This window comes from Anabrus simplex, chromosome 1, assembly GCF_040414725.1.
Source record: "Anabrus simplex isolate iqAnaSimp1 chromosome 1, ASM4041472v1, whole genome shotgun sequence".
Lineage (NCBI taxonomy): Eukaryota > Metazoa > Arthropoda > Insecta > Orthoptera > Tettigoniidae > Anabrus > Anabrus simplex.
This window is the reverse complement of record NC_090265.1, coordinates 1,181,425,908-1,181,452,908: the sequence shown is the minus strand read 5'-3', so window position 1 is coordinate 1,181,452,908 and position 27,001 is coordinate 1,181,425,908. Positions and strand designations below refer to the sequence as shown.

At 40.3% G+C, this 27,001-nt stretch overlaps 1 protein-coding gene across 1 annotated transcript in view; it reads left to right on the top strand.

Annotated features, from left to right (window-relative positions):
• Positions 1 to 5,556: 5,556 nt before the first annotated feature.
• Positions 5,557 to 27,001, top strand: part of LOC136858171 (solute carrier family 22 member 2) — a 509,914-nt gene continuing 488,469 nt past the window's right edge. Inside the window, exon 1 of the mRNA XM_067137526.2 lies at positions 5,557 to 5,687. The gene's annotated coding sequence lies outside the window, so the exon portion shown is untranslated. The remainder of the gene's footprint in view (positions 5,688 to 27,001) is intronic.

Sequence of the window (27,001 nt, the reverse complement as noted above, 5' to 3'; positions counted from 1 at the left end):
GTTGAAAGTTGCTAGAAAGGTTTTAGATTTTGGCCTGAGTTTTTGACTCTTCGGGGTACACCGAAACGCTCTGACTTGTCTCTTGCATGATGTCAAGTCTCCCCCAGAATCCGAACGAGACTCGTGCGCCGTGGCGTTCACGACGAGGGATTTATCCGAAGATTTACCCCCTGGGGTATGTTTCTTGAAATGTGCCATCATGCTTTTTGACTTGACTTTGCTTTGGACGGGTACCCATCCTTTTACAACTAGGGTTGTTAGCCCTAGAGGTTGCCTCAAGATGTTTTCTGGCTTCTGGTCATTTACCAGTCTTCGCCGTAACCCTGGCAAGGGACCAGTTTTTTTTTCACGGTGGTATTTTATTTCCCTACTACCCTCTGACTCTGCTGGCGGCAGAGCCAGCGAGCTTCCCCAATTCCAATGGGACGCGCCCGATGGAGGTAACCGGTAAATCCCCACACGGGTTATTATTATTATTATTATTATTATTATTATTATTATTATTATTATTATTATTATACCTTTGAAAATCCATTCTTGGGTTATATTTAACTGAAATATATAAACATAAGAACCGTGGTACATACAGCTTGTCTTGCCGAGATGACTGCTGCCCAACCAAATGACCGCAGACTGAAGTGCCACATGATCTGCGTACCGACATCTTCAGCCGTATTCCTTAACTTTCGCTACCTAATCTACTGCATTTCATACCAGATAGCTTCTCAGTTGTTTTCACGAGGCTGACTGGATCCTGTTCCACCCCTCAGAATTTAAACCCTTGGACTGGCTGGGAATCGAATCCGTAGAGAGCAAATGATAAGGAACTACTACTACTACTACTACTACTACTACTACTACTACTACTACTACTACTACTACTACTTGTGAGCTAAATGGTCAGCGTCTTGGCCTCTGGTCATCGGGGCCCAACGTTCGATTGTCGACCGGGTCTGGGATTTTAAGCTTCGATCTAAGCATTTTTCGTCGACCTATATTCATTTCCCTTTGGTTAAACCTTGACACAACAGAGCTTATAGGTTTTTTTTTTCAGTTTGCCTTACATCGCACCGATACAGATAGGTCTTACGGTGACGATGGGATAGGAAAGGGCTAGAAGTGGGAAGGAAGCGGCCGTTGCCTCAGTGAAGATACAACCCCAGCATTTGCTTGGTGTGAAAATGGGAAACCACGGAAAACCATATTCAGGGCTGCCGACAGTGGAATTCGAACCTACAGCTCACAGCTGCGTGACCCTAACCGCATGGCCAACTCGCTCGGTGCATGTAGTTGAACGCGACAGTTGATATCGTGATCAGAGTCATATAACCTATGGTTTTGTCCGACTCGTTGGCTGAATGGTCACCGTACTGGTCTTCGGTTTAGAGGGTCCCGAATTCGATTCCCGGCCGGGTCGGGGATTTTAATCGCTTCTGATAATTGTCCTGGCTCGGGGACTGGGTGTTTGTGTCCGTCCCAACACCCTCCTCTTCATATTCAGACAACATACCACACTACCAACCACCACAGAAACACGCAATAGAGATTACATCCCTCCATATAGGGTTGGCGTCAGGAAGGGCATCCGGCCGCAAAACAGGGTCAAAACCACATGTGCGACGTAGTTCGCACCCACGACCCCACAGGTGTGGAAAAAGCGAGAGGAAAAGAAGAATAAGAAGAGAAGAAGAAGTCATAGATCCTATGGTTTTATGTGGATACCTCTGCGGTGTATTAGTAGAATGGTGACTTCCAGAGCCAAAGCTCGCTGGTTTAAATCCGGCAGAGGTAGTCGGATTTTTGAAGGACGGAGAAAACCCACTCGTCACTCCATATCATGTCCGGCTCCATGGCTAAATGGTTAGTGTATTGGCCTTTGGCCACAGGGGTCCCGGGTTCGATCCCCGGCAGGGTCGGGTATTTTAACCTTAATTGGTTAATTTCGCTGCTACTGGGGCTGGGTGTATGTGTCGTCTTCATCATCATTTCATCCTCATCACGACGCGCAGGTCACCTACGGGAGTCAATTCAAAAGACCTGCACCTGGCGAGCCGAACTTGTCCTCGGACACTCCCGGCACTGAAAGCCATACGCCATTTCATATCATACTCCATATCATTCGTTGTCGGCATGTAAAATATCTCTAATGCGATATTTCGTGTTTACCGATAACATTAATAACAATTCTGCCACATATCGTCCAAGAGAGATCCGGTTTACACTGTCATCTTGTAGGGTAAAACAGAATGTCGAAATTGACCGGAAGGCAGCCTAGATTGGGCCAAATAAAAATGCCCACACATGATAACAGAGGCCATACGATTATTATTATTATTATTATTATTATTATTATTATTATTATTATTATTATTATTATTATTATTATACATACATACATACATACATACATACATACATACATACATACATACATACATACATTATAGACTGTTTCGCCTTTCAGCGTTCAGTCTGCAAGCCTCTGTGAATTTACTAAACGTCGTCACAATCCTCGATTTGCAAATAGTGTTGTGGCCGCATTTAGTTCCTTATCTTTAAATCGTTAGAAACCGAGTCTAACCATCGTCGTCTTGGTCTACATCTACTTCTCTTACCCTCCATAACAGAGTCCATTATTCTCCTAGGTAACCTATGCTTCTCCATTCGCCTCACATGACCCCACCACCAAAGCCGGTTTATGCGTACAGCTTCATCCATCGAGTTCATTCCTAAATTACCCTTTATCTCCTCATTCCGAGTACCCTCCTGCCATTGTTCCCACCTGTTTGTACCAGCAATCATTCTTGCTACTTTCATGTCTGTTACTTCTAACTTACGAATACGATATCCTGAGTCCACCCAGCTTTCGCTCCCGTAAAGCAAAGTTGGTCTGAAAACAGACCGATGTAAAGATAGTTTCGTCTGGGAGCTGACTTCCTTCTTACACAATACAGTTGATCGCAACTGCGAGCTCACTGAATTAGCTTTACGACACCTTGATTCAATCTCACTTACTATATTACCATCCTGGGAGAACATACAACCTAAATACTTGAAATTATCGACCTGTTCTAGCTTTGTATCACCAATCTGACATTCAATTCTGTTGAATTTCTTACCTACTGACATTATTATTATTATTATTATTATTATTATTATTATTATTATTATTATTGTACCGGGAGGTACACCTCAACGCCGCGCATTTAAATTAGCGCCTAAATGAACTCCTCTATTGGTAAAACACTGAAACTGAAACTACACAACTTGGAACTTTAATCAGAAGGTGTCACCACTAAATTATTGAGTAATTCTGTTATTGTGAAGTTTCATAAACTGACTGAATTTCTCCTAGTTTTGTTTGCTATCCATCAAGAAGTTTGGTTTCTCCACAGATGACACTACCAAAAAACTATGATCATGCATCCTGGTGTAAAGTAAAGAACTTATAATTTAAAGAAGTTTTGTATTTCTAGGTTTTTGTAACTGATTGTTCATTTATTTTTGGGTTGGCAATATTTCCTTTTTCTTTCCGCCAGTTTTGAATCTAGCCCATCACTAATTTCTGTAATTAATTTTCAACCTATCACAGGCTTCTTGTTCGATTTTGAGTGTTACTTTTGAACTAAACCAATAAAATTGAGAGGGTGTGGCTAGTTTAATCTTGAATGATCTCGAACCTTCCCTGAGGGTTTCTAAACTGCGGCTTTTCACGTTTCTTGGCCAATTGATCGTCATCTTTCTAAGTGTATGTGTGTTAAGCAGGAGGCGGGCGGCCTCTTTCGTCGGCAGCTAGAACATCTACAAGGTAATGGCCACATAACTTTATTCTTTCTTGCTACCTCCGCAGTTTAATCCGAGGGAAAGGTCCGAATCTTTAACTATGTAACCTACTTTTCTAAAATGTAAACCATCTTTCAGATAATGTAAAAACTTCGTAAACCCTTTAATTGTAAATCGGGGATAGAGAGTGAATTACCCTCTCGAGCTCCCCTTCAACTTGGTTGGAGGTGACTACGTTTTATAACTGTTTTTCATTATGCAATGTGGTAAAGTAATTTCTATAGGAGTCACCTCAGTAGTTTGGGAATAGCTCCTGTTTCATCGGCCTAGAGCTCTTTAGATTTTTAGGTTTTCATTGTCTTGGAGTGCAGTGTATGCCTCCATTCCTTTTGTGTTTGGCTCAGTTATTTAACCTGTTCTTTCCCATGAAGATCCCGTAGATTGGGTATTAACTACCCCTCTATAAAATCATTTTTCAAATTGTAATTTGTGCCGTGAGAGGCCAGTGATTGCCTTAAGTAGACTTGGAAAATTGAGAGCCTGTTAGCTCTTTTTTCAAAGTTTTTGTAATATTAACGAGTGCCTCTAGAAGGCTAGAAATTGTATTTTGGGAGCAAGTGCTCAATGAATTAGGGGATTTCTGCCCTTGAATAAATATATGCTCATTTGTAAATTTTATCTGGGAGCTCAGAAATTGTAAAGCAAGGGGCTTGAAGCCCATGATTGGTAAAAATTACTAAATTTTGGATTTTCCTTGTCTTGTTTCAAGTTTGTCATTGTACCTGATGTTTCATTGTTATGAAAAATTATTAAGTTTGAAGTCCTAAAAGAAATTTAACCTTTGTTAAAGTTTTAAATCAATTCTTGATATTGTAGTTAGACCCATTCACCCGGGCACCTTCTTTAACCTCTTTCTGCTCCACGGGTAACCCCGTAACAATTAGTATTATTAACATTATGACTATTATACTAACAAGAAGGTCGTGAATTTTCATTTTAAAATTCCGCATGTATTTGTCAGAATTCGAACCATGGCCTCCTTGACTAATTTCTAGATCGGAATGGTATCAGTTGTGAGAGGTAGTGTTTCATATTCCTGCCCTCTTTATGTCATTCACTACCAGTGGTGCACACATCATTTCTTCAGGAGGAGGGGTTATTGAAATGCAATGAACTGGTAGTCTTCTATTATTTCTGGTCGCAGGTGTTACGTTGAATGTGAGCAACTAACAAGTGAAAATGAAAATCCACAGCCTGTTTCCAGTCATTCGCCGGGTCGGGAATGGAATGAATGGAGCCACCATCTAGTGGCGAGGATAGGAATTGTGCCGGCTGCCGAAGCCTGTTGCACTCTTCTGTGGCAATGATTAATGAACGACAGATGAAGTGAAATGATACTGGAGAGTGTTTCTGGAATGAAATACGACAGGGGAAACCGGAGTACCCGGAGAAAAACCTGTCCCGCCTCCTCTTTGTCCAACACAAATCTCACATGGAGCGACCCGGATTTGAACCACGTAACCCCGTGGTGAGAGGCCGGCGCGCTGCCGTCTGAACCACGGACGCTCTGAGAAACTAACAAGTAAATGTAATTAATAATACCTTAGGGTATATTGTTTTATGTTTCAATTACTAAAAACAAGTTTAAAAGTTCAGGGCGAGGGTGTTAAACCCGATAGAAAAGGAGTATCGCAACGTCAACTGGGATGGGATGTTTGTATATTAAGTGGTGCCGCCTGGTGAGCGTCCATATCGTCACCACGTGGCTGTGTCAACAGCTGGTATCTCACCGCAGTGTTCAGTAGTGAGCGGCAAGCTCAGCGGAGTAGGAGTGTGTTGTGTTCGCTTGTGTACTGTGTGCGGTGTTGACAGCACGTTGGTGACCGGGCTGCAGTACGACTAAAGTAAGTAAACATCTCCCTACGTTTTGATTGCTTTATGCCAACCGAACCACTTGTATTGTCATCTGTCGAAGGGGTGTAGTGGTGATTGTTGTTTTAAGAAAGGAAACAAGAAATAACGGATATATAAACCTTCCTAACATTAATAATATAGAAAATGAAATACGCGAGATTTCTCGAAATGTGAGGGTATCGCATGACGAAAGGAAATGGCCAAGAGAGGCAGGGCATTGAAAGATACATTTTCTTCCTGATTTTAATCCCAATTTATTGGGGTAGGCATCGACATGGATTTTACCCAGTTTTACTACCAGATGTCTTTTCTGACGTCAACCCCATGTGAAGGGATGCATTTTCTAATGCATTCTTCTGTGGCGGTTGTGTTGTGTATAGGTCTATATGAAGAGAAGTGGACTGAAACGAACGCAAACACCCAGCCCCCAATCGGAGGAACTGACAATACGCCGTTGAAAGATACCTGCGCTACGTAAAACCTAATCGTTATGGGTTCCATAAGATGAGACCGGAAGCTTCGGGAGAATTTATTAGGGATTTCTTGAGAATATTTTTGGTTTAGAAGAGATTGTTTAGAGACCTGCATGAAAAGAGGAGCTTGGTACAAATAATTGAAAATAGTCTGTGATCTCGTGTTCGTGACACCATGTCAGAAGTCAGAGGTTAACGTGTTGTATATACTTCTTCCTTCGCTTTTCCTTACACTCCATTGGGGTAAAGGTTGCAATCTGTGTCACAGTTTTACGGCCGGATGGCCTTCCTGTCACTAACGTTACGTGAAAGGATGTCTTCACCATTGCGTGTTTCTGTCGTGGCCGATAGAGTGGCATGTTATACGAGAATACATAGGTGTCGAATATGTTAGCATATGGTTTATCATTTAAATAATTTAAGTTGCTCATAGAATCCTCCGTGGCTCAGAAGGCAGCGCGTCGGCCTCTCACCGCTGTGTTCCGTGTTTCAAATACCGGTCACTCCATGCGAGATTTGTGCTGGACAAAGCGGAGGCGGAACAGGTTTTTCTCCGGGTACTCCGGTTTTCCCTGTCATATTTCATTCCAGCAACACTCTCCACTATCATTTCATTTCATTTCATCTGTCAGTCATTAATCATTGCCCCAGAGGAGTGCGACAGGCTTCGGCAGCCGGCACAATTCCTATCCTCGCCGCAAGATGGGGGCTTCATTCATTCATTCATTCATTCATTCATTCATTCCATCTCTGACCCGGTCAATGACTGGAAAAAAGGTTGTAGGTTTTCAAGCTGCTCGTAACAGTGGAGAAGAGAGTGGGAGAGGGACTGGAGTGTTTGGAAAAGGGCGTTAATGAAACACGCGCCCTGTGAACCGAAGGCCCCAGATCATTCAGCCAAGAAGCCTGGCACGTGGTGGCTATACTGTTAACTCTGTATGTGCAATTCATTGGGGTAATCGTGGGAAATAAAAGTACCTATATGCTACACACAGACATGGACGTAAGTAATAGTACAGCCACTAGGTAACCAAAATATTTGTTGTGGAACTCTCAGTACGCACAAACATAAATACTTCTGATATACCGTACTAAATATAACCAATCACTTGAATGTACCGGGCGAGTTGGCCGTGCGGTTAGGAGCGCGCAGCTGTGAGCTCGCATCCGGGAGATAGTGGGTTCGAACCCCACTGTCGGCAGCCCTGAAGATGGTTTTCCGTGGTTTCCCATTTTCACACCAGGCAAATGCTGGGGCTGTACCTTAATTAAGGCTACGGCCGCTTCCTTCCCATTTCTAGGCCTTTCCTATCCCATCGTCGCCGTAAGAACTATCTGTGTCGGTGCGACGTAAAGCAAATAGCAAGAAAAGGCACTTGAATGCATGGACACAGTAATGATACAGTTTTTACGTTCTAAATAAAAATAAATAAATGTTCCTTCTCTGAATACGAGTTTTAAGTTGGACAAAAGTATTCGTACACCCACGTAACATTAATCTTCTCGAACGTAAATCAATGGTGAATTCCGTTCCTCAGTACTTCGCTTGCCTTCATCGTCTGTAGATCACTTCCCTCAGTCTCTTGTTCGTATTATGCTCCAGATTTCCAGTTGTCTCTGCTCCAATATTATGCCCTTCCTTCAAAAGCAATTATTTTAACTGAGATTGACTAGAGATGTAGAGTCTTCGTACTCTTCTTTCAATCCACAGGTGTTCAATAAGATTGAGATCGGGAGACTATGCTGAGGTGTTTAGGTTATGAGTCGTATTATAAAACATCCATAGTCGGACACTGTCGGCTATATGCTTGGGATCGTTGTCATACTAGAAGTAGTAATCATTTCCCAAACTCAGTTTCTCTACACCTTCTTTTCTTTCAGAATACGTAAATAAGCAAATCTGCCTACAGTTCCCTTAATATAAGTTACCTCCCTGACACCAGACGCGGCCATACACCTCCACCATGCTTCACAGTAGCCTGAAGATTCTGGATGTCAAGAGCAGTATTGGGCCTTCTCCAAACCAAAACACGGACATTGTTATGAAGCGGGTTGAATTTACTTTTGTCCAGGAAAACAACGCTGTTCCAGAAATCGAGGTCCTCTCCTACATAAGTTTTACGAACTCTAATCTGCTTGTCCGATTCTCCTTGCTTATGTAGGGTGTTTTCTGCGTACCTTAGCTCTTTATCCTGCACGATTGATGATACACTTTATTCCTTGGGGTGTTACTAGCTTCTCGAATTGTTCTTCAATACAGACAGACATCGCACTAGATGCAGATTTTTGCGCCCTTCTTGATCTCTTGGATCACTTGCATCGTTTCCCTGGTGGTCAGTTTTTGTGGGTGACCAAATCTTTCTTTGTTCATTAGTAAGATCGTTTCTTTGAATTGCTTAATTATACTCTGCGTGGTCGAACTTCTCCTAACGATGTTTGCAATTTCAGAATACGATATCCCTTCACGAGTTAATGAAACAATCAGTCGCCTCATTTCTACTGTAGTTTCTTTTCCTTCCCGACCCATTTGAACCACTTGTTTCCCACCAGTCACTAAATACAGTTGGATTAACATGCAGTCAGCACATGAGAGCGACTGAGTGTAGTAGACAACTAGTTTGTCCGTGTTGCCTTGTTCATAGCGAAGTGTACGATCTGTCCGGAAAGAACCGGACGTTACAACGTGAACATTGCTCTTTTTCACGCACAAATATGGTCTTGCACTTGTGGCTGATCTGTGGTATTACGGCAAATCTCACACATGTTAATTAACGGGAATAGAGTACAAATGAAATAAGTCGCTAACTGTAACATGTTTTACCGTAGGAATACTTACGTCCACATCTGCATGTTCGATACCATACCAGCCCCTGTCTGGAATGAATTGGGGGTCCCGGGAAATATTTTAAGGAAATACAGTATAACATTGTCAGTATGGACTGAAAGTGATATTTTTAATTTCCTAAAACTAGAGAAATTCAAGAAGCCTCCGTGGTTCAGGCGGCAGCGCGCCGGCCTCTCACCGCTGGATACAGTGGTTCAAATCTCGGTCACTTCATGTGAGATTTGTGCTGGACAAAGCGGAGGCAGGACAGGTTTTTCTCCGGGTACTCCGGTTTTGCCTGTCATATTTCATTCCAGCAGCACTCTCCAATATCATTTCATTTCATCTATCAGTCATGTATCATTACCCCAGAGGGGTGCGACAGGCTTCGGCAGCCGGCACATTTCCTATCCTCGTCGCTAGATGAGGGCTTCATTCATTTCATTCCTGACCCGGTCGCATGACTGATAACAGGCTGTGGATTTTCATTTTTCAGAGAAATTCCCATCTTAATGTCCGATAGTAAATTCACTTGTGAATCGTAAGTTGAGGTTGAACGCAGCCGTTTTTTCCTAAATAAATTTGGAAAGAATTTATGCATTTATATATACCTATAAAAGAGGTCAATAGTTTTTTCTAGAATTGAAAATATAATTTATAAAAAACAAAAACATTCTGACTAATTCTGTTCGAGAGAATTTTTCAACTGCTTTCTTACAGTCTATATACAAAAGTTCAAGTTCATAGCAAAGACAGTTTTTGAGTAAATGTTCCTTACATCATGACAAAATTTTCAAATTTAGAATTTTTATAATTTGAAAAATATTAAGTATTATCTTTTTATATTGGTGGAAAACATTCCTCTGACACCTATTTATGTGTATACAAAGTTTGGTAAAGCTAACTCTAAAATGCCCTGAGTTATAATAAAAATGCTGTTATACTGTAATATCGCGTACGTCCCCCCTTAAAATCCAAAACCGGTCTTAAATTCACGACGGCGATGATAATTGAACTTGGATCAACTAGGTGGGGAATTACTACTGTTATACATCTGTTCGCGAATATTCGATGTGTCATGTTCCTATATGTTGGTGATAATTAATGTGTTACGAAAATTGACGCCAGTCACAAATAGTAGCGCCGCCAACGGAGTTAAGGGAGGTGGTTTCTCTGAGAAGTCTTGCACCGCGGAACTAGACAAAAGCTGCTCTGAGTGTTTCAGTATTACATTTCTATCAAGTTTATCCAAAATGCATTGATTCGTTATTCAAGTATATTTCTTGACAAGTCTTTTCACAGTATGTCTATCGTGGTTATTTCCATTTCAAGGCCTAGGACATCGTTGCCATCGCCACTGTATACCTCGAGTTTTGAATGTGGCTCATAACCAGTGCTATTCTGATTTCTTAACAAAATTTCTGAGTCTAGAATTTGTAAAAGGCGCTATGTGACTTGATAAAAGAAAAAACTCAGTATTTTTAGGAATGATCGTACAAAATTCGCGGAAGCCCGAATTCATAACTGGTGTGAAATGTTGGAGTGGTTTAAGATCAAACATACCTTGTTCTATGGGTAAAGAGGTAGGTAACAATAGTTTCGTGCTGCTATTCGTAGCCTGGTGCAGGCTTTGTAAAGCAGATTCTTCGACGAGAGTGGGCAGCATTTGATGTGTAGGTATGGTAAACGCGTGATGTTATTGTGGTGTAGGATAGTGTTGGGTGTGGTGTATGAAATACACAAACAATCTGTCCCCAAGTTACGGGAATTAACCATCTTCATCTTCTTCTTATTCTGTTTACCCTCCAGGTTTGGTTTTTTCCCTCGGACTCAGTGAGGGATCCCACCTCTACCGCCTCAAGAGCAGTGTCCTGGAGCCTGAGACATTGGGTCGGGGATACAACTGGGGAGGAGGACCAGTGCCTCGCCCAAGCGGCCTCACCTGCTATGCTGAACAGGGGCCTCGCGGGGGATGAGAAGATTGGAAGGGATAGACAAGGAAGAGGGAAGGAAACGGTCGTGGCCTTAAGTTAGGTGTCATCCCGGCATTTGCCTGGAGGAGAAGTGGGAAACCACAGAAAACCACTTCAAGGATGGCTGAGGAGGGAATCGAACCCACCTCTACTCAGTTGACCTCCCGAGGCTGAGTGGACTCCGTTCCAGCCCTCGTACCACTTTTCAAATTTCGTGGCAGAGCCGGGAATCGAACCCGGGCCTCCGGGGGTGGCAGTTAATCACATTAACCACTACACCACAGAGGCGGACAATTTAACCATCTACGATTAAAAGGTCTCAAAATCGCCGGGGATCGAACCCTGGACCCCAAGGAGCGAAGACGAAGACGCTGAACACTCAGCCACGAAGCTGGACAACGAGGCAGGTGGAATAATAAGAGAAACCAAATTACCAAAGCTATAATAATAATAATAATAATAATAATAATAATAATAATAATAATAATAATAATAATAATAATAATAATAATAATAATAATAATAATAAAAATAATAATAATGTTGTTGTTTGAGTCATCAGTCCATAGACTGGTTTGATGCAGCGGTCCATGCCACCCTATCCTGCGCTAACCTTTTCATTTCTACGTAGCTATTGCATCCTACATCTGCTCTAATCTGCTTGTCATATTCATATCTTGGTCTACCCCTACCGTTCTTACCCCCTACACTTCCTTCAAAAACCAACTGAACAAGTCCTGGGTGTCTTAAGATGTGTCCTATCATTCTATCTCTTCTTCTCGTCAAATTTAGCCAAATCGATCTCCTCTCACCAATTCGATTCAGTATCTCTTCATTAGTGATTCGATCTATCCATCTCTCCTTCAGCATTCTTCTGTAACACCACATTTCAAAAGCTTCTATTCTCTTTCTTTCTGAGCCAGTTATCGTCCATGTTTCACTTCCATACAATGCCACGCTCCACACGAAAGTCTTCAAAAACATCTTTCTAATTCCGATATCAATGTTTGAAGTGAGCAAATTTCTTTTCTTAAGAAAGCTCTTCCTTGCTTGTGCTAGTCTGCATTTTATGTCCTCCTTACTTCTGCCATCGTTAGTTATTTTACTACCCAAGTAACAATATTCATCTACTTCCTTTAAGACTTCATTTCCTAATCTAATATTTCCTGCATCACCTGCCTTCGTTCGACTGCACTCCATTACTTTTGTTTTGGACTTATTTATTTTCATCTTGTACTCCTTACCCAAGACTTCATCCATACCATTCAGCAACTTCTCGAGATCTTCTGCAGACTCAGATAAAATAACAATATCATCGGCAAATCTCAAGGTTTTGATTTCCTCTCCTTGGACTGTGATTCCCTTTCCAAATTTCTCTTTGATTTCCTTTACTGCCTGTTCTATGTAAACATTGAAAAGGAGAGGGGACAAACTGCAGCCTTGCCTCACTCCTTTCTGGATTGCTGCTTCTTTTTCAAAGCCCTCGATTCTTATCACTGCAGACTGATTTTTATACAGATTGTAGATAATTCTTCGTTCTCGGTATCTGATCCCTATCATCTTCAGAATCATAAATAGCTTGGTCCAATCAACATTATCGAATGCCTTTTCTAGATCTACGAATACATTTATAGCCCGACATACATCTTCATTATATACTCTTAAGTCTGCAACACTTTGTGAATTAGCTAAGTGTTTCCACAATCATGTATTTGCAACTAGGTCTGTGGTCTCATTTAGTTCCACACCAAACACCATAACCATGATCGTTAAGGCGTCAAGTCTGTATCTGATACCGTGGTTAGACAGTTCGAGTCCCTTTCGCGAAAAAAATTCACCATCAGCATTTTGGACTGTAGTGGTTTATTTATTTCTTTGTGTATTTATCATGACTTTTGGAACTTAGCCTACTCCCATAAAATAACACCAACGGGACAAGAGGTTTAACGTCCCCATCCGATGGACAAAATACAATCAAAAGCGCCATATGAAAAAGTGGTGGTATAGACTACAATTTCTATACTAGATTTCGTTCCAAAAGCCTGGATTCAATTCCAAACCTCTTTCCAGTATTCATATGCAGTGAGGACATACGTCCTGAAGCGGCAGTGAAATTAGTGTACAGCTGCAGTGCAGAGATGTTCTGTATTTGAAAATTGCTACTGATAAATCAACCGTGCCTACTGCCTGAAGCATGGTAGGGCGTGTGGTATGAGCCAAGGGGCAAAAGATGCTACTACTATGTACCTCACAACATCCCACTCTACTTCAAGCTCCTCCCTCAGACGAAGCAAAATTTTAAAAATAATATTTTATGAGCTGCGCACATAACTCCCGGAAGGTTATTTGTACTTATCTCTCGAACATCCTGTACATAACAAAAATAATTGAACAGTCAATTTACAATTTTTAATATCTGGTATATTTTTCTACTAGTCTACAATTTGCTTTACGTCCCACAGACACAGATAGATCTTGTGGAGACGATGGGATAGGAAAGGGCTAGGAGTGCGAAGGAAGCGTCTAGTGTGAAAATCGGGAACCACGGAAAACCATCGTCAGGGCTGCCGACAGTGAAGTCCGAATCCACTATCTACTGAATGCAAGCTGACAGCTCCGAGGTACATTTTTACCGTTTGAACTATGATAATGCAAATATACATGAACGTATACTTTGTTCAGAGTCCGTCGGCGGTAAGCATACTTACTTGTCAACAATAAATAACTTTATGCTAACTGACTAATGCAATGAAGTATGATTTGTCCTGCTGCCATTCATCACCACTACATAGCATTACCATTGTAACTGCAGAGAAACGAACCCTCCAATGACTGGTCCAACAGCTGTTCACAGTAAAAAACATACATACATACCATTGTTAACCGCGGCACGTGATGGGGTAGAGTGGTTAGCTCTTCGCCCGGCCGTCTTATTTTTGGTGTAGGCTGAGTGAACCTCAGGGCCATGTGCACCTCCGGAAGTGGAAATCTCGTTTCTTAAATTTTACGACTTCCTGACGGGGATTCGAACCCACGTCCTTCCGGGCGAACCGAGCACGCCTTTACCGCCTCGGCCAGGCAGCCCCTAGTTCTATACCACTTATGTTTAAATCGTTAGAAACTAAGTCTAACCATCGTCGTCTTGATCTCCCTCTACTTCTCTTACCCTCCATAACATAGTCCATTATTTCCTAGGTAAACTATACTCCTCCATTCGCCTCACATGACCCCACCATCGAAGCAGGTTTATGCGTACAGCTTTATCTATGGAGTTCATTCCTAATTTAGCCTTTACCGCCTCATTCCAGCTACTTTCATGTCTGTTACTTCTAACTTATGAATAAGATGTTAAGAATGAAGCTATACTTTTCAGTGTCGACTTAGTTAAATGTAACAAAAACTTTTCAGTTTGTCACACACACTGCAATTACAATATAAATGATAACTCTATAAACATATTTGTAAAGATACACACTATTATACAAATAATGACATGTTTCGTTCTACAAGAACATCCTCAGATTCTATCAAATCACTTACAACATGCTTATGTATGTACATTATTGTTTATGTTGCGTTTAGTGATAATATGAAGCAGTAATGACAAAAATAAATTTACAAGTATTAATATAATGAAAAACTTCTGTACTTATCTAGACTGCCGATGTTAAGTCCGTTATCACCAAACACTATTTCAGAGAAACGAACCCACTGCAGCCCAATTGTCAACATAAATGCCTTTGATTGATTTTAATAATCTACCCTTAATTCCATAGTCCCGCAGTATGGCGAACATCTTTTCCCTCAGTACCCAGTCATATGCTTTCTCTAGATCTACGAAACATAAACACAACTGCCTGTTCCTCTCGTAAAATTTTTTCAATTACCTGGCGCATACTGAAAATCTGATCCTGACAGCCTATAGTTTTGGTGAAAATCATAGCGGTTGTAACTGTGGATTGGTTACTGGATTATTTACTAAAATGGTCCATCCCATCTCCATAGCTGACAAATCACAAGATGCGTTTCTAAAATTGCCAATTAGGAGTCTGGCAGCAGTGTTAGCACCAGTCGGAATTTCTACAGGATCTGAAGTTTCCATAACTTCCAGCAAATTGTTAGTATTGTCAACTATTTCGCTAACCAATACACTATCTTGAACATGAGGTACATCATCACAAACAAATCGTCCTGGTGCAAGACCTAAAAAAAAAAAAAAAAAAATCATTACTGAGAATCGCTAGAAGAATTCTATATTTATAGGGCTCACAAATACCAGATTTTTACCTCTAAATAAAGAGTGAACAATGGTTTTTCTCTCGTCAGGTGAACAATTCATCTCCCGTGCTGGTCCCTCCAGGATTTATGATCGTTGTGGACTGCCTGCAGAGTACATTCAGACCCATTCTCTCGAACCTTCACCAGTAGCATAGGAGCCAGCACACTATTATCAAATGTCAGATTGGCAAGGGCTTCATCTTTCTGCAAGTCATGACTTCAAGCCTGGGTAGGTCAGTATTGACAAGTACATCCTTACTTCTCTTTAGATCTGGACGCAACAAGATAACGTGACTCTTATCACAAAATGAAACACTTTGACTGAAGGTGCACTTTGAGCCATACGTTATGATTGGGTTTAATGCAAATGAAACAATAAATACATAAAGGAACATGGAAGATGCCAGGAAGCACAGTAGTAAATCAAATAGATCATGTACTAGTGAGGCATGCAGCATCCATTATTGACGTAAGGACGTGCAGAGGGCCAAAACTGTGATTCTGATCATTATTTAGTAAAAGCAATAGTGAGACAAAAATTGGCAACAGGACAGAGGAGACAACCTACGGAAAGAAGGAAATGGAATTTGGAAAAACTACAACATTGATGGTTATGAATTTCATGTTTTTGGTCCGTATTGAACAATATATAAGTAATAATAATAATAACTTAAATGTTTCCACCTTTTCAATACAATATATTCACAAATTTACAAAATTATACGGTACTAGTTTCGACCCATCTAGGGGTCATCATCAGCCGTATTGAAGCAAAGATCATTTGTGGCGAAATCCTAAGACAATATTATTTTAAAGAATAACAAGTGAAATGAGATGTTATGGTAATAGTTAATAATACAAGGAATATACATAATAAGAGGTTTTTAACAAAGAATAAAGTATAAATGGGGTGTTGTAAAAATTATAATCATGGAAATCAGTAAGTTCTTGTATTGAAATGAAATATGGCCAACACATGCAAGATTATAACCATAATTTCACCAATATTGAACAAGACATGGACATCCTCGTATTAGCAAACAAGGGCCCTTTACTGAACATAATGGAAAATTACTACATACACCTAGACCAATACTTTAATGCCAGTCACAATCTCAATGAAATCTCAGAGAAACCCAACATACTCTTCGATCTATTTATCACTTTCCTCAGAAACAATAATGCAGCCAACCTAAACTCAATCCTAAATTTAATCAAAGGTACTTTTCCAAGACAATTACACTTTCTCCCGCACCCTTCAGCCCCACCTTAAGCCCTCTTCCTAAGCCATATTTCATTTCAATACAAGAACTTACTGATTTCCATGATTATAATTTTTACAACACCCCATTTATACTTTATTCTTTGTTAAAAACCTCTTATTATGTATATTCCTTGTATTATTAACTATTACCATAACATCTCATTTCACTTGTTATTCTTTAAAATAATATTGTCTTAGGATTTCGCCACAAATGATCTTTGCTTCAATACGGCTGATGATGACCCCTAGATGGGTCGAAACTAGTACCGTATAATTTTGTAAATTTGTGAATATATTGTATTGAAAAGGTGGAAACATTTAAGTTATTATTATTATTACTTAAAACTACAACAACCAGAGGAAAACAAGAATTCCAGTCGAAAATGAATAATACTTTACAGACGATTGGACAAGTATCTGGAATAGAGGAGAGGTGGGCAGAAGTTTAAAAGTGCGTGCAAAATGCGGCACAAGAAACACTGGGTATAGCTAAAAAGGAAATGAATATTTGGTTTGATATGGAGTGTGAGGAAGCGATTGGAAGGAAGAATGCAGCAAGAGCAAAAATGTTACAGAGAGATACAAGGTCAAATAGGGAAAAGTATGAGAAATGCAGACGTGAAGGTAATAACATCTGTAAGAAGAAGAAACGAGAGATGATTAAGATGAAACTAGAGAGTATAGAGACACAAAGGTTACAGAAGAGGACAAAGGAATTCTATAATGAAATTAATTATTTCAGGAAGGGGTATAAGCCAAGATTGAATAGCTGTAATAATAAAGAAGGCAAGATATTACAAAATGAAGAGGAAATAAGTGAAAGATGGACCGAATACTTCCGAGAGCTCCTTAACAAGGAAAAAGAAGAGGTGGAAGAAAGTGAAAGGCATATGGGGCAGAGATAAATGGTAAATGCCCCCACATTGAAAGATGTAGAAAATGCTATTGCAAAATTAAATAACCATAAAGCAGCAGGAGAAGACGGAATAACAAGTGAACTGATTAAAAATAGTAGCAAAGAAATGTTACAAGAGATACATGAACTGACTATTAAGATTTGGGAGGAAGAACGGGTACCTGATGAGTGGAATACAGGAATAATTTTCCCAATATATAAGAAGGGAAATAAATACGAATGCACTAACTGTAGGGGAATTATATTACTGAATATCATCTATAAAGTATTTTCAAATATATTATTACACTATCTGACTCCATATGCTGAAGAGAGATTGGATGAAGTACAGTGTGGCTTCAGGAGAAATAGGAGCACATTAGATCAAATATTCGTGGTACGTCAAACGATGGAAAAATGCTATGAGCATAATATAGATCTACATATGTTGTTTGTAGATTTTAGATAAACATTTGACAGTATATACAAGTATAAGCTATATGAATATATGGAGACAATAGGAATACCACAGAAACTGATTAGGATGATCAGAGTCACTTAGGAGAAGTAAGGGCAAAGGTGATGGTGGATGGAAGAATTGGAAATGAGTTTGCTCTTAATACAGGAGTCAGACAAGGTGATGCACTCTCAGCTACTTTGTTTAATCTGGCAATTAACCAAATCCTTGAAAAATTAATGGATACCGGAAATATTGTATATAAATCTAAACAATTTTGTGCATATGCAGATGATGTAGTGTTAATGGCCAGGAATGATAGATATTTGAAGGAAATGTTTCTTGAAATGGAGGAAGCGGGAAAACGGATGGGATTGGAGGTGAATGACAGTAAATCCAAGTATATGCATGTGACTGTTATAGAGGGCAGAAGAAGTCAAGATAATCTGACAATAAATGGGCATAATTTTGAGAATGTACGAAGTTTTGAGTATTTGGGAACCATGTTGACAAAGAATAATAGAATAAGTGAGGAGATTCATCGTAGAATAATAGCTGGAAACAGGGCCTATTATGCAAGTCTTACATTATTTAAATCCCGTCTATTGTCTAAACCTACAAAATTCAAAATATATAAGACCCTTATTAGATCTGTAGTGACATATGGCTCAAAAGCCTGGAAGCTTTTAGTTGATGATGCAAATAAATTAAGAATATTTGAAAGAAAGATTATTAGACGAATATATGGCCCAATTCAAGACCAGAATGGTTGGAGGATAAGGACGAATGCTGATATACAGAACATATTAGACCAGGAGAATATAGTTAGATTTATTAAGGCACAGAGATTGCGATGGCTTGGCCATGCGGAAAGAATGGAGGAAGATCGAATGCCAAGAAAAGTAGTTAAATCCCGAGTAGATAAAGGACGGCGACAAGGAAGGCCCCGTAATAGATGGAGCGATGAAGTTGAAGGCGACCTGAGGGCAATGAACATTCGCCCATGGAGAGCAGCCGCTCAGGATCGAAGTAGATGGCGGACTATCGTAGAAGAGGCCAAGGCTCACACAGGGCTGTAGCGCCGGATAAGTAAGTAAGCAAATGAAACAATAAATGATTTCAAGATTTTCGAGAGAGGCATATCACGCGCTTTATAGCAATCAGTGCTACTATGATATGCATCATTGCAAATGATACAAGCAGAACGTTTATTTTTCTGTAACGAGAGTTTTCAGTTTTCATCTGGCCTTCTTCTGTCTTCTGTCCGTCTGTCAGTTTTCAGTCTTCTGTCATCCACCGTCTTTTTCTGGCTATCCTACAGCTCCTCCTGTCTCCCGTCTTCTTCTGGCCGTCTTCCATCTTCTTCTGGTCGTCCTCCATCTTCCTTTGGTCGTCTTCAATTTCTTTAATCGTCACCTTCTAACTTTCTATTATCTTCTTCTGGCCTTCTTCCATCTCCTCCTCCATGATCATCTGGCCTTCTTCCGTCTTCCTCATCGTTATCTTCCGGCCTTCATGCATTTTCTTCATCATCGCCTGACTTCCACAATTCTCACTCTCCATCTTCATCGTAATCTTATCGAAGAGCGCATTTAACTGAGCCTTCATTTCCGTGTGGCCTTTGGTCTTAACTGGCATGCAGAAATGTCCACTAGAGGAATACCTAAGGATTTATATATGTACTCACTATACCCAGAGACTCAAGAACGCTCCCGACGGCGATCGAAACCTGCAATATCTGGTCCGTTGATTCACGCTGATTACAATGATTTATCACACATGGGGTACATTCAGTCTTGATATCACTTCTGTTGCTGTTGCAAATAAAACAGTCTGTTTGATCGATCTAATTCATTCTGGGACCACCCAATGAGTACACATACAAACAGGCGCGCGCGCGCACGCACAGAATATACACACAGCATTGTATTGCAACATGAGTGACCAGACTCCACTAATTGCTGTCTATGTACGGTTCTTTTACAGCACGACTCAATCTGGCAGCCTTTCCCTGCTACAGGCTATAATCCTTATTGATAGGATCCATCGTTCACTTAGGTACACTCCGCACGCTCAAGTCTCCTCACTCAACAGATGCATGTAGACAGGTTTGAACACAGGGCCGCTGACCACCACAACACACGACTATTCCTTGGCTCGACTCCAGAGAAAGTCCAGTTACCCATATAGTCAACCCAGTCAATTCACGCGGCCGCCCCACACAGTGAACTACTTAACAGTGATAACTAAATCACAACAGCTCAACAGTGTTAACCAGCACTACAATATTTCTCACAACAACGACAATTCACACCGTTTCAATTCTACTCACACCAACTGTTGCATATACACACTCCAAGTCAATATACAGTCTACAGACACAGTTCTACAAGGCAGTACACAGAGAGTATTCCGCTCAGTACACGACGATACTCTTGACTCCGGTGGGGCAGTTATGACAGCCTGAACTAACACCACTCCAGTCCAACTCTGACTTGACTGTTCGCAACTAGCCTCCTTTTTAAATCCTGATGGTCGAGTACTAGAATGTTTGGGGTTTGGCTACAGACCTTCGAGAAGGCCCACGGGGAAACCAGGCGAAGAGAACAATGGAGGAGAGACATCTCCTTGGGCTGGCTGGAAGGTCCCCGGTCTATCTTAGTCATCCCTTTCAGAAAAAGGTTCTCAAATACTCCACCCTAGTGTCAGTAGATTTACCGCCACGTAATGAAACTCATACGGGACAAAATTCTGGCAACTCGGAGTCTCCGAAAACTATAAAAGTAGTTTGTGGGACATAAAATATCATTATTATGTTTATTTTAAAGTTCCGCTGCATGCCAAGTAGCAATCACTCAAGATTTTATTCAGCAACTCGTAACGTTCTTATGACGCCAGATGTTTTCATTTTTAAGTTCCTTTCCGGTTGGATGTATTGCTCTTACCGTTCATCTCTCTAGTTCTCGGTGGAAAAATTCTCCGTTACAAGAGTCAGCCCTGCGCTAAATACAGGATGAAGCTTAATTCAAAAACAAACTTCCCGTTGCGATGGGCTTCTTGAAGTTACATCTCTAAGTTCCCCATTGTATTAATGGTTATCTGAAGTGGTTCTGTTACGTTTACTTTACTGGGCAGATTCATTCATTCATTCATCATCTGTTTACCCTCCAGGGTCGGCTTTTCCCTCGGACTCAGCGAGGGATCCCACCTCTACCGCCTCAAGGGCAGTGTCCTGGAGCTTCAGACTCTTGGTCGGGGGATACAACTGGGGAGAATGACCAGTACGTCGCCTAGGCGGCCTCACCTGCTATGCTGAATGAACAGGGGCCTTGTGGAGGGATGGGAAGATTGGAAGGGATAGACAAGGAAGAGGGAAGGAAGCGGCCGTGGCCTTAAGTTAGGTACCATCCCGGCATTCGCCTGGAGGAGAAGTGGGAAACCACGGAAAACCACTTCCAGGATGGCTGAGGTGGGAATCGAACCCACCTCTACTCAGTTGACCTCCCGAGGCTGAGTGGACCCCGTTCCAGCCCTCGTACCACTTTTCAAATTTTCGTGGCAGAGCCGGGAATCGAACCCGGACCTCCGGGGGTGGCAGCTAATCACGCTAACCACTACACCACGGAGGCGGTACTGGGCAGATAAGGGACGTAATGATTGTCACTGGTTTCTCATCGGCACGATCTCATTTCGAATCCCACACAATACTTGTGGTATTTTCGATTTGCTAGCTTACGTCCTAGTGGTTCGGGTTTTACCCAAGGCAATAGGTCACATTGCTCAAGATGATTATTGCCGGGCTGAGTGGCTCAGACGGTTGAGGCGCTGACCTTCCGACCCCAACTTGGCAGGTTCGATCCTGGCTCAGTCCGATGGTATTTGAAGGTGCTCAAATACGTCAGCCTCGTGTCAGTAGATTTACTGGCACGTAAAAGAACTTCTGCGGGACTAAATTCCGGCACCTCGGCGTCTCCGAAGACCGTAAAAGCAGTTAGTGGGACGTAAAGCAAATAACATTATTATTATTATTATTATTATTATTATTATTATTATTATTATTATTATTATTATTAAGATGATTATTCATGTAAAACTCTAAGCCTGCTTTATTTTCGGGTCGTAATACCTTGACTTTTCTAGAGATAAGGATATTCTCTTCATTGTATCAACGCCCGGGGCTGTCTGCTTCCGTAGCGTAATGGTTAGTACTATTAGCTGCCATTCTCAGAGGCCCGAGTTCGATTCCTGGTGCTGCCAGAAATTAAAGAATGGCAGGAGAGCTGGTGCGTGGTTAAAATGGTACATGAAGTTCACATCCACTGGGGGAGGGGGTTTGTGCCTGAAAGGAGCTGCACCACCTCGGGATGAGGATACGAGTTTACTTACTGTACTTACCATCGTCCGGAATTGATAAGCATGCTTATTATTTTCGGAAAATTTGACAAATATTTGTCGCATCCCAAAGAAAATTATGCGGACCTCTTGTTTCCCAAATGATAGAAAAATGATGGGACAGTTTATTACTATTCTCGTTGCCGTTTCATCTAACGGACTTTCACAACATACCTATGTTCCTAATATTCACCCAAGGCGGCCGTAGTTCGAATTTCGGTCTAAGCATGTGGGATTTTTCACATTAAGTCATATCCCTGTGGTTAGGATTTCACGTAAAACTGGAGGTCCCGTGGCTTCGATCACGGTACCAACAATCATGCCATACGGCAAACTTACTTGTTTTGTTTTTAGTTTTTATGCCAAGTTTTGTCTGATAACTTATGTTGATGTCGCTCTTTTAACTTGTAATTAACTGGAGTTCTGATAAGGCAGAAAGCAGTCGTTTCTTTTACCATCGCAGCTTTCAGCTGGATTTGTAATGGAGAAGCCACGGAATTTCATTTTTAATATGGCCTAGAGCGTGATTTTAAAACATGTTCCTATTCAATTAGCCTATATTACTCGAGGCTATCCCCGGAAACCATTTCAGTTCCTGAAAGTGGTGGGAAAGGAACTCAAACCAGTCGTGTGGAAAACAAACATGTTCAATCTCAGATCAAAGTGGCAGACCAGATAGTCAGAATAAACTTGTTCAGGGACATGTTAGCTAACTTCTGTAAAAACATGGAAATTCACTTCTTCATGCATCATGTTGTTGGTACTGTGGATTATAAATTTATAAATTTGTGTCTCGATTAAGCCTGGCCAGTCTTCTTTTTCGACCTTTGTCCCCATATTTTTCAAAGTTATGTTAGAACGCCAGTTGACCTGATTTTGACTGTCACACATTTTCTGGTCATCTTTACTCATTTGACATTATTTTGTCTCTTTTGCATTAATATTACAAATTTGTAACTACTTATTTTTCTTGTTTCGTCTCATCGCGCAGTACCACAGTTATAAAAACTGATTGTTCACTGTCCACTCTGCCGCTCAATTTTGTGTAGGCTGTAGGGGTATGAGATGTCGCATGTCATTATCTATATAAAATTACAGTTTTGTCTATATTCTTCAAATGTCGCCTCATACTTAGTCTTTATCTCCGATTAGGTACATAAAAGTCGAAAAAATTCAATGTTTTGACTTTGTTTGTATATTTTTGAGAATAGCACGAGAAAAGGCCTTGACAGAATTTCTTTAAACTAATCAAGTTCAGGGATATCCGCAGAATACAGTTGGTTGTATCTTATCGAGCATTCTATATGTATAAAACTAGCAAATGTACCCGTGCTTCGCTACGGTACTCTACATTGTATACGGATATCGAAGTAAATTAGTGCACATGAAGTGAATAAGATTTTTAAATTGGGTTTGTCTTGGCTTTATCCGAGAATCAGTATTGCGAAATCCACAGACGTTGTTTTCAATGAAAGTGTGATTTGCGGAATTGCGATGATAACGGCAAGTCCACTTGTTTACTGCAATTCACAACGAAGAAGGTAATTTTCATTTAACGGCAGACCCCATTGCTTAGTGCGCGGCCAAAATCGATTTGGGGAGGTTTCATTACAATGGCAGACCCCAATTCCTACTTTCAGATAGATTACACTTGAGGAACTTTTATTATATTTGCAAGGACCTTCCTTACTGCCAGTCAAAAGTGAGTTGCGTTCTTATCTTTATAATGTCAGACGCATTTTCTAATGCCAGTCAGCTTCCTGCCAGTCACACCGAGTGGGTGAGATTCCATTATAATTAGCAGGCCACTATGCCTATCGTCAGTCACATTTTAGATGGGTCAATTTATTTATAATGGAAGACACGCTCCCTAGAGTTCTGCTAGTCGAATCGAGAAGGGAATTATGCATTAAAATAGTGCACAAGAGATGGAGGACGACCCCATTTTACTGCCTGTCAAAGTCGATGTGGGGAGGACTGAAAACAATACCAGAAGCCCTCCTTCTGACAGTCACTATCGATTTGCAATGTATTTAATACCAATGGAAGACAAACCCTTTCTAGATTGCTACAAATCTACGTCAATGAAAGAATATAGTCGTCATACGGAAGTATAAGAATGTTAACCATCATTTACGGAATAACTGCTGCTAAACAGTACATCAAATCGAAAAACGGATTGTACGATAAGACGCACATTCTGGCCATATTTGGGGTCATCAGCTACTCCCGTACAAGTTTCAAATTTCTGAGATTTCTCGTAGTGCCTCATTAATTCACGTTTTTTTTTCATTTTTAAATATTTATATATACATCGCTCCAGCCCGACTTGCTTATATATATATAGATGACGGATAAGCATGAGCACGTTGAAAAGTGCAGACTTCCACTTCGAGATTCATATCTCCTAAACGGTGCATGATATTAAGAAACCTGTTCGCGCCATCAGACGCCTCATTTATCGCTCTACATGTTTGTTTCTAAACCATTTCCTCGTATCTCCCATATTAAGGGGGTAAATTGAGTTCAAATTTTGAATAGGGTGAAATTTGGGTACATTTTTAACATTTTACATTACTTTTTGCCTACTTACGTGTAAGCTAGAATCATGAAATTTGGTCCACATATGGCCCATAATCGTGCCAACGTGCACACTCAACGTGATGATCCTATCATTCTTATAAGTGTGTCAAACAATGAAATATACTTGTAAAAATCATCAAATTTAGGAAAATCTACAAAAATACGGCAAAATTTAACGTATAAGGGAGAGAGATACGACAAAATGTCACAGGACCAAAGTTGTAGATCACTCCGAATTGAAGGGACATTGTGCCATCCGTTTTGTGATACGACTTACCGTTTAGCCAAAAAATAGCTCAAAAGGAATGTCTGCACAGTCATTAAAATTGCCTCCATATTTCGATATCTTTGGGGGTAAAAAGTGAAAAATTTGAACATCTTGGAATTTTCCCGTCGGTTAGGGACCAAAAGCGATAATTTCACCAAATTTCAATTGTCTACCTCGTCTGGAAGGTTGTGCCGCCATCTTGATTTGGGGGGATGGGGGATAAAAATGAGGAAATTCCCGAAAATTTTTAAGCCCACGAAACCTATAGGTTGTCGTTTTGGATATATTATACGACTGCGTTCTTATGCTGAGCCCAAAATTTGAGCCCCCCACTGTGCCCTCTTCAGGGAATTTTGAGAATTTCCGATTTTTCTAGGGATCCTGGGGTCATCAGCTTCTCCCGTACCAAGTTTCAAATTTCTGAGATTTCTGGAAGTGCCTCATTAATTCACGTTTTTTTTTTTCATTTTTAAATATTTATATATACATCGCTCCAGCCCGACTTGCTTTTATATAATTATATAGATAACGTGTACTGACTGATTGACTGACTGATTCATCATCGCCGAGCCAAAACTATGGGACATAATGAAATGAAATTTTGGGGATATATTTATATTAAAGTATAGGTGCTTACTATGGTAGAATTTTTGGATATTCCGACGCTAAGGGGTGAAAAGGGGGGTGAATTATTTAAATGGGTATATCCATATCACGAAAACTTAATCGTTTACAGACGTAAAAATTGGTATTTGTAATCTCCTTTAAAAATAAAGAAACATGTATTTTTTGTTTTTGGAAAATTCCATTAATGAGGGTGAAAAAAAGGTGAAAATGGGTTGAATACCTTTTATGGGGGTACTTAAATATAAAAAACTGGAGATTTTACAGTCATGCAAATTGGTACTTCGAATCTCCTTTAAAAATAAGGAAACACATATTTTTTGTTTTTAGAAAATCCCATTAAGACAGGGTGAGCAGGAGTGACAAAGGGTTTGAATTTTAAAAATTAGTATATCTAAAATATCTCTAAAATGTAACATATTACAGACATGAAAATTGGTATTTGTAATCTCTTTTAAAAATAAAGTAACACGTATGTTTTTGTTTTCGAAAAAAAAAACCACTTAAGGTGGGGGGTGAAAATGACTGAATAGGGGTTGAATTATTTTTATTAGGATTCTGATATCTCCAAAACTGAATATATTACGGGCGTGAAAATTGTATTTGGAATCTCCTTAAAAAATTTAGACACGTATTTTGTGGCGGAATCAACTTAAGGGAGGGGGGTTAAATGAGTTGAATTATTTTTAAGAGGATAAAAATAAGAAGTGGACTTAAAACAATACACCCCTCAGGGGGTTTTGACTGGGGGTGGGGAATGATGAAAAAAATATTCATTTATATGGAACCGTTTGAATTATGAAGTTAAAATTTCAAATGATATCCTAGGTAATGACATAAGGTTTGATACACATTTAACCGCTTCTTCCAAAACGGTTTAACGTACGAACACAAAATTCCAAATAGCGGTGTAGGCCTATATTTTAAATCCTACATGTGAAATAGGAAATACTTTTTAACGTTCCACCCCTAAAGTGTTAAATGGGGTTACTTACGTAAACGAAATTATTCATCCTTCCAAAACCGTTTGACGTACAAAGTTGTAATTTTACGAGATGGGTGTTCTTTTATGTCCTAGGTGTAAAATACCGTATACTTCAAAATATTTCTCCCCTAAGAAGTTTAGATGGTGGTTAACTCTCGAAAACACAATATCCGTTCTTCCGAAACCGTTTCAGGCAGTAACTTACTTTTTTGTGAACGGTGGTCTTCCATATCCTAGATGTTAATCTTCTATATAAATAAAATCGTAACGACCGAGTGTCTGTATATT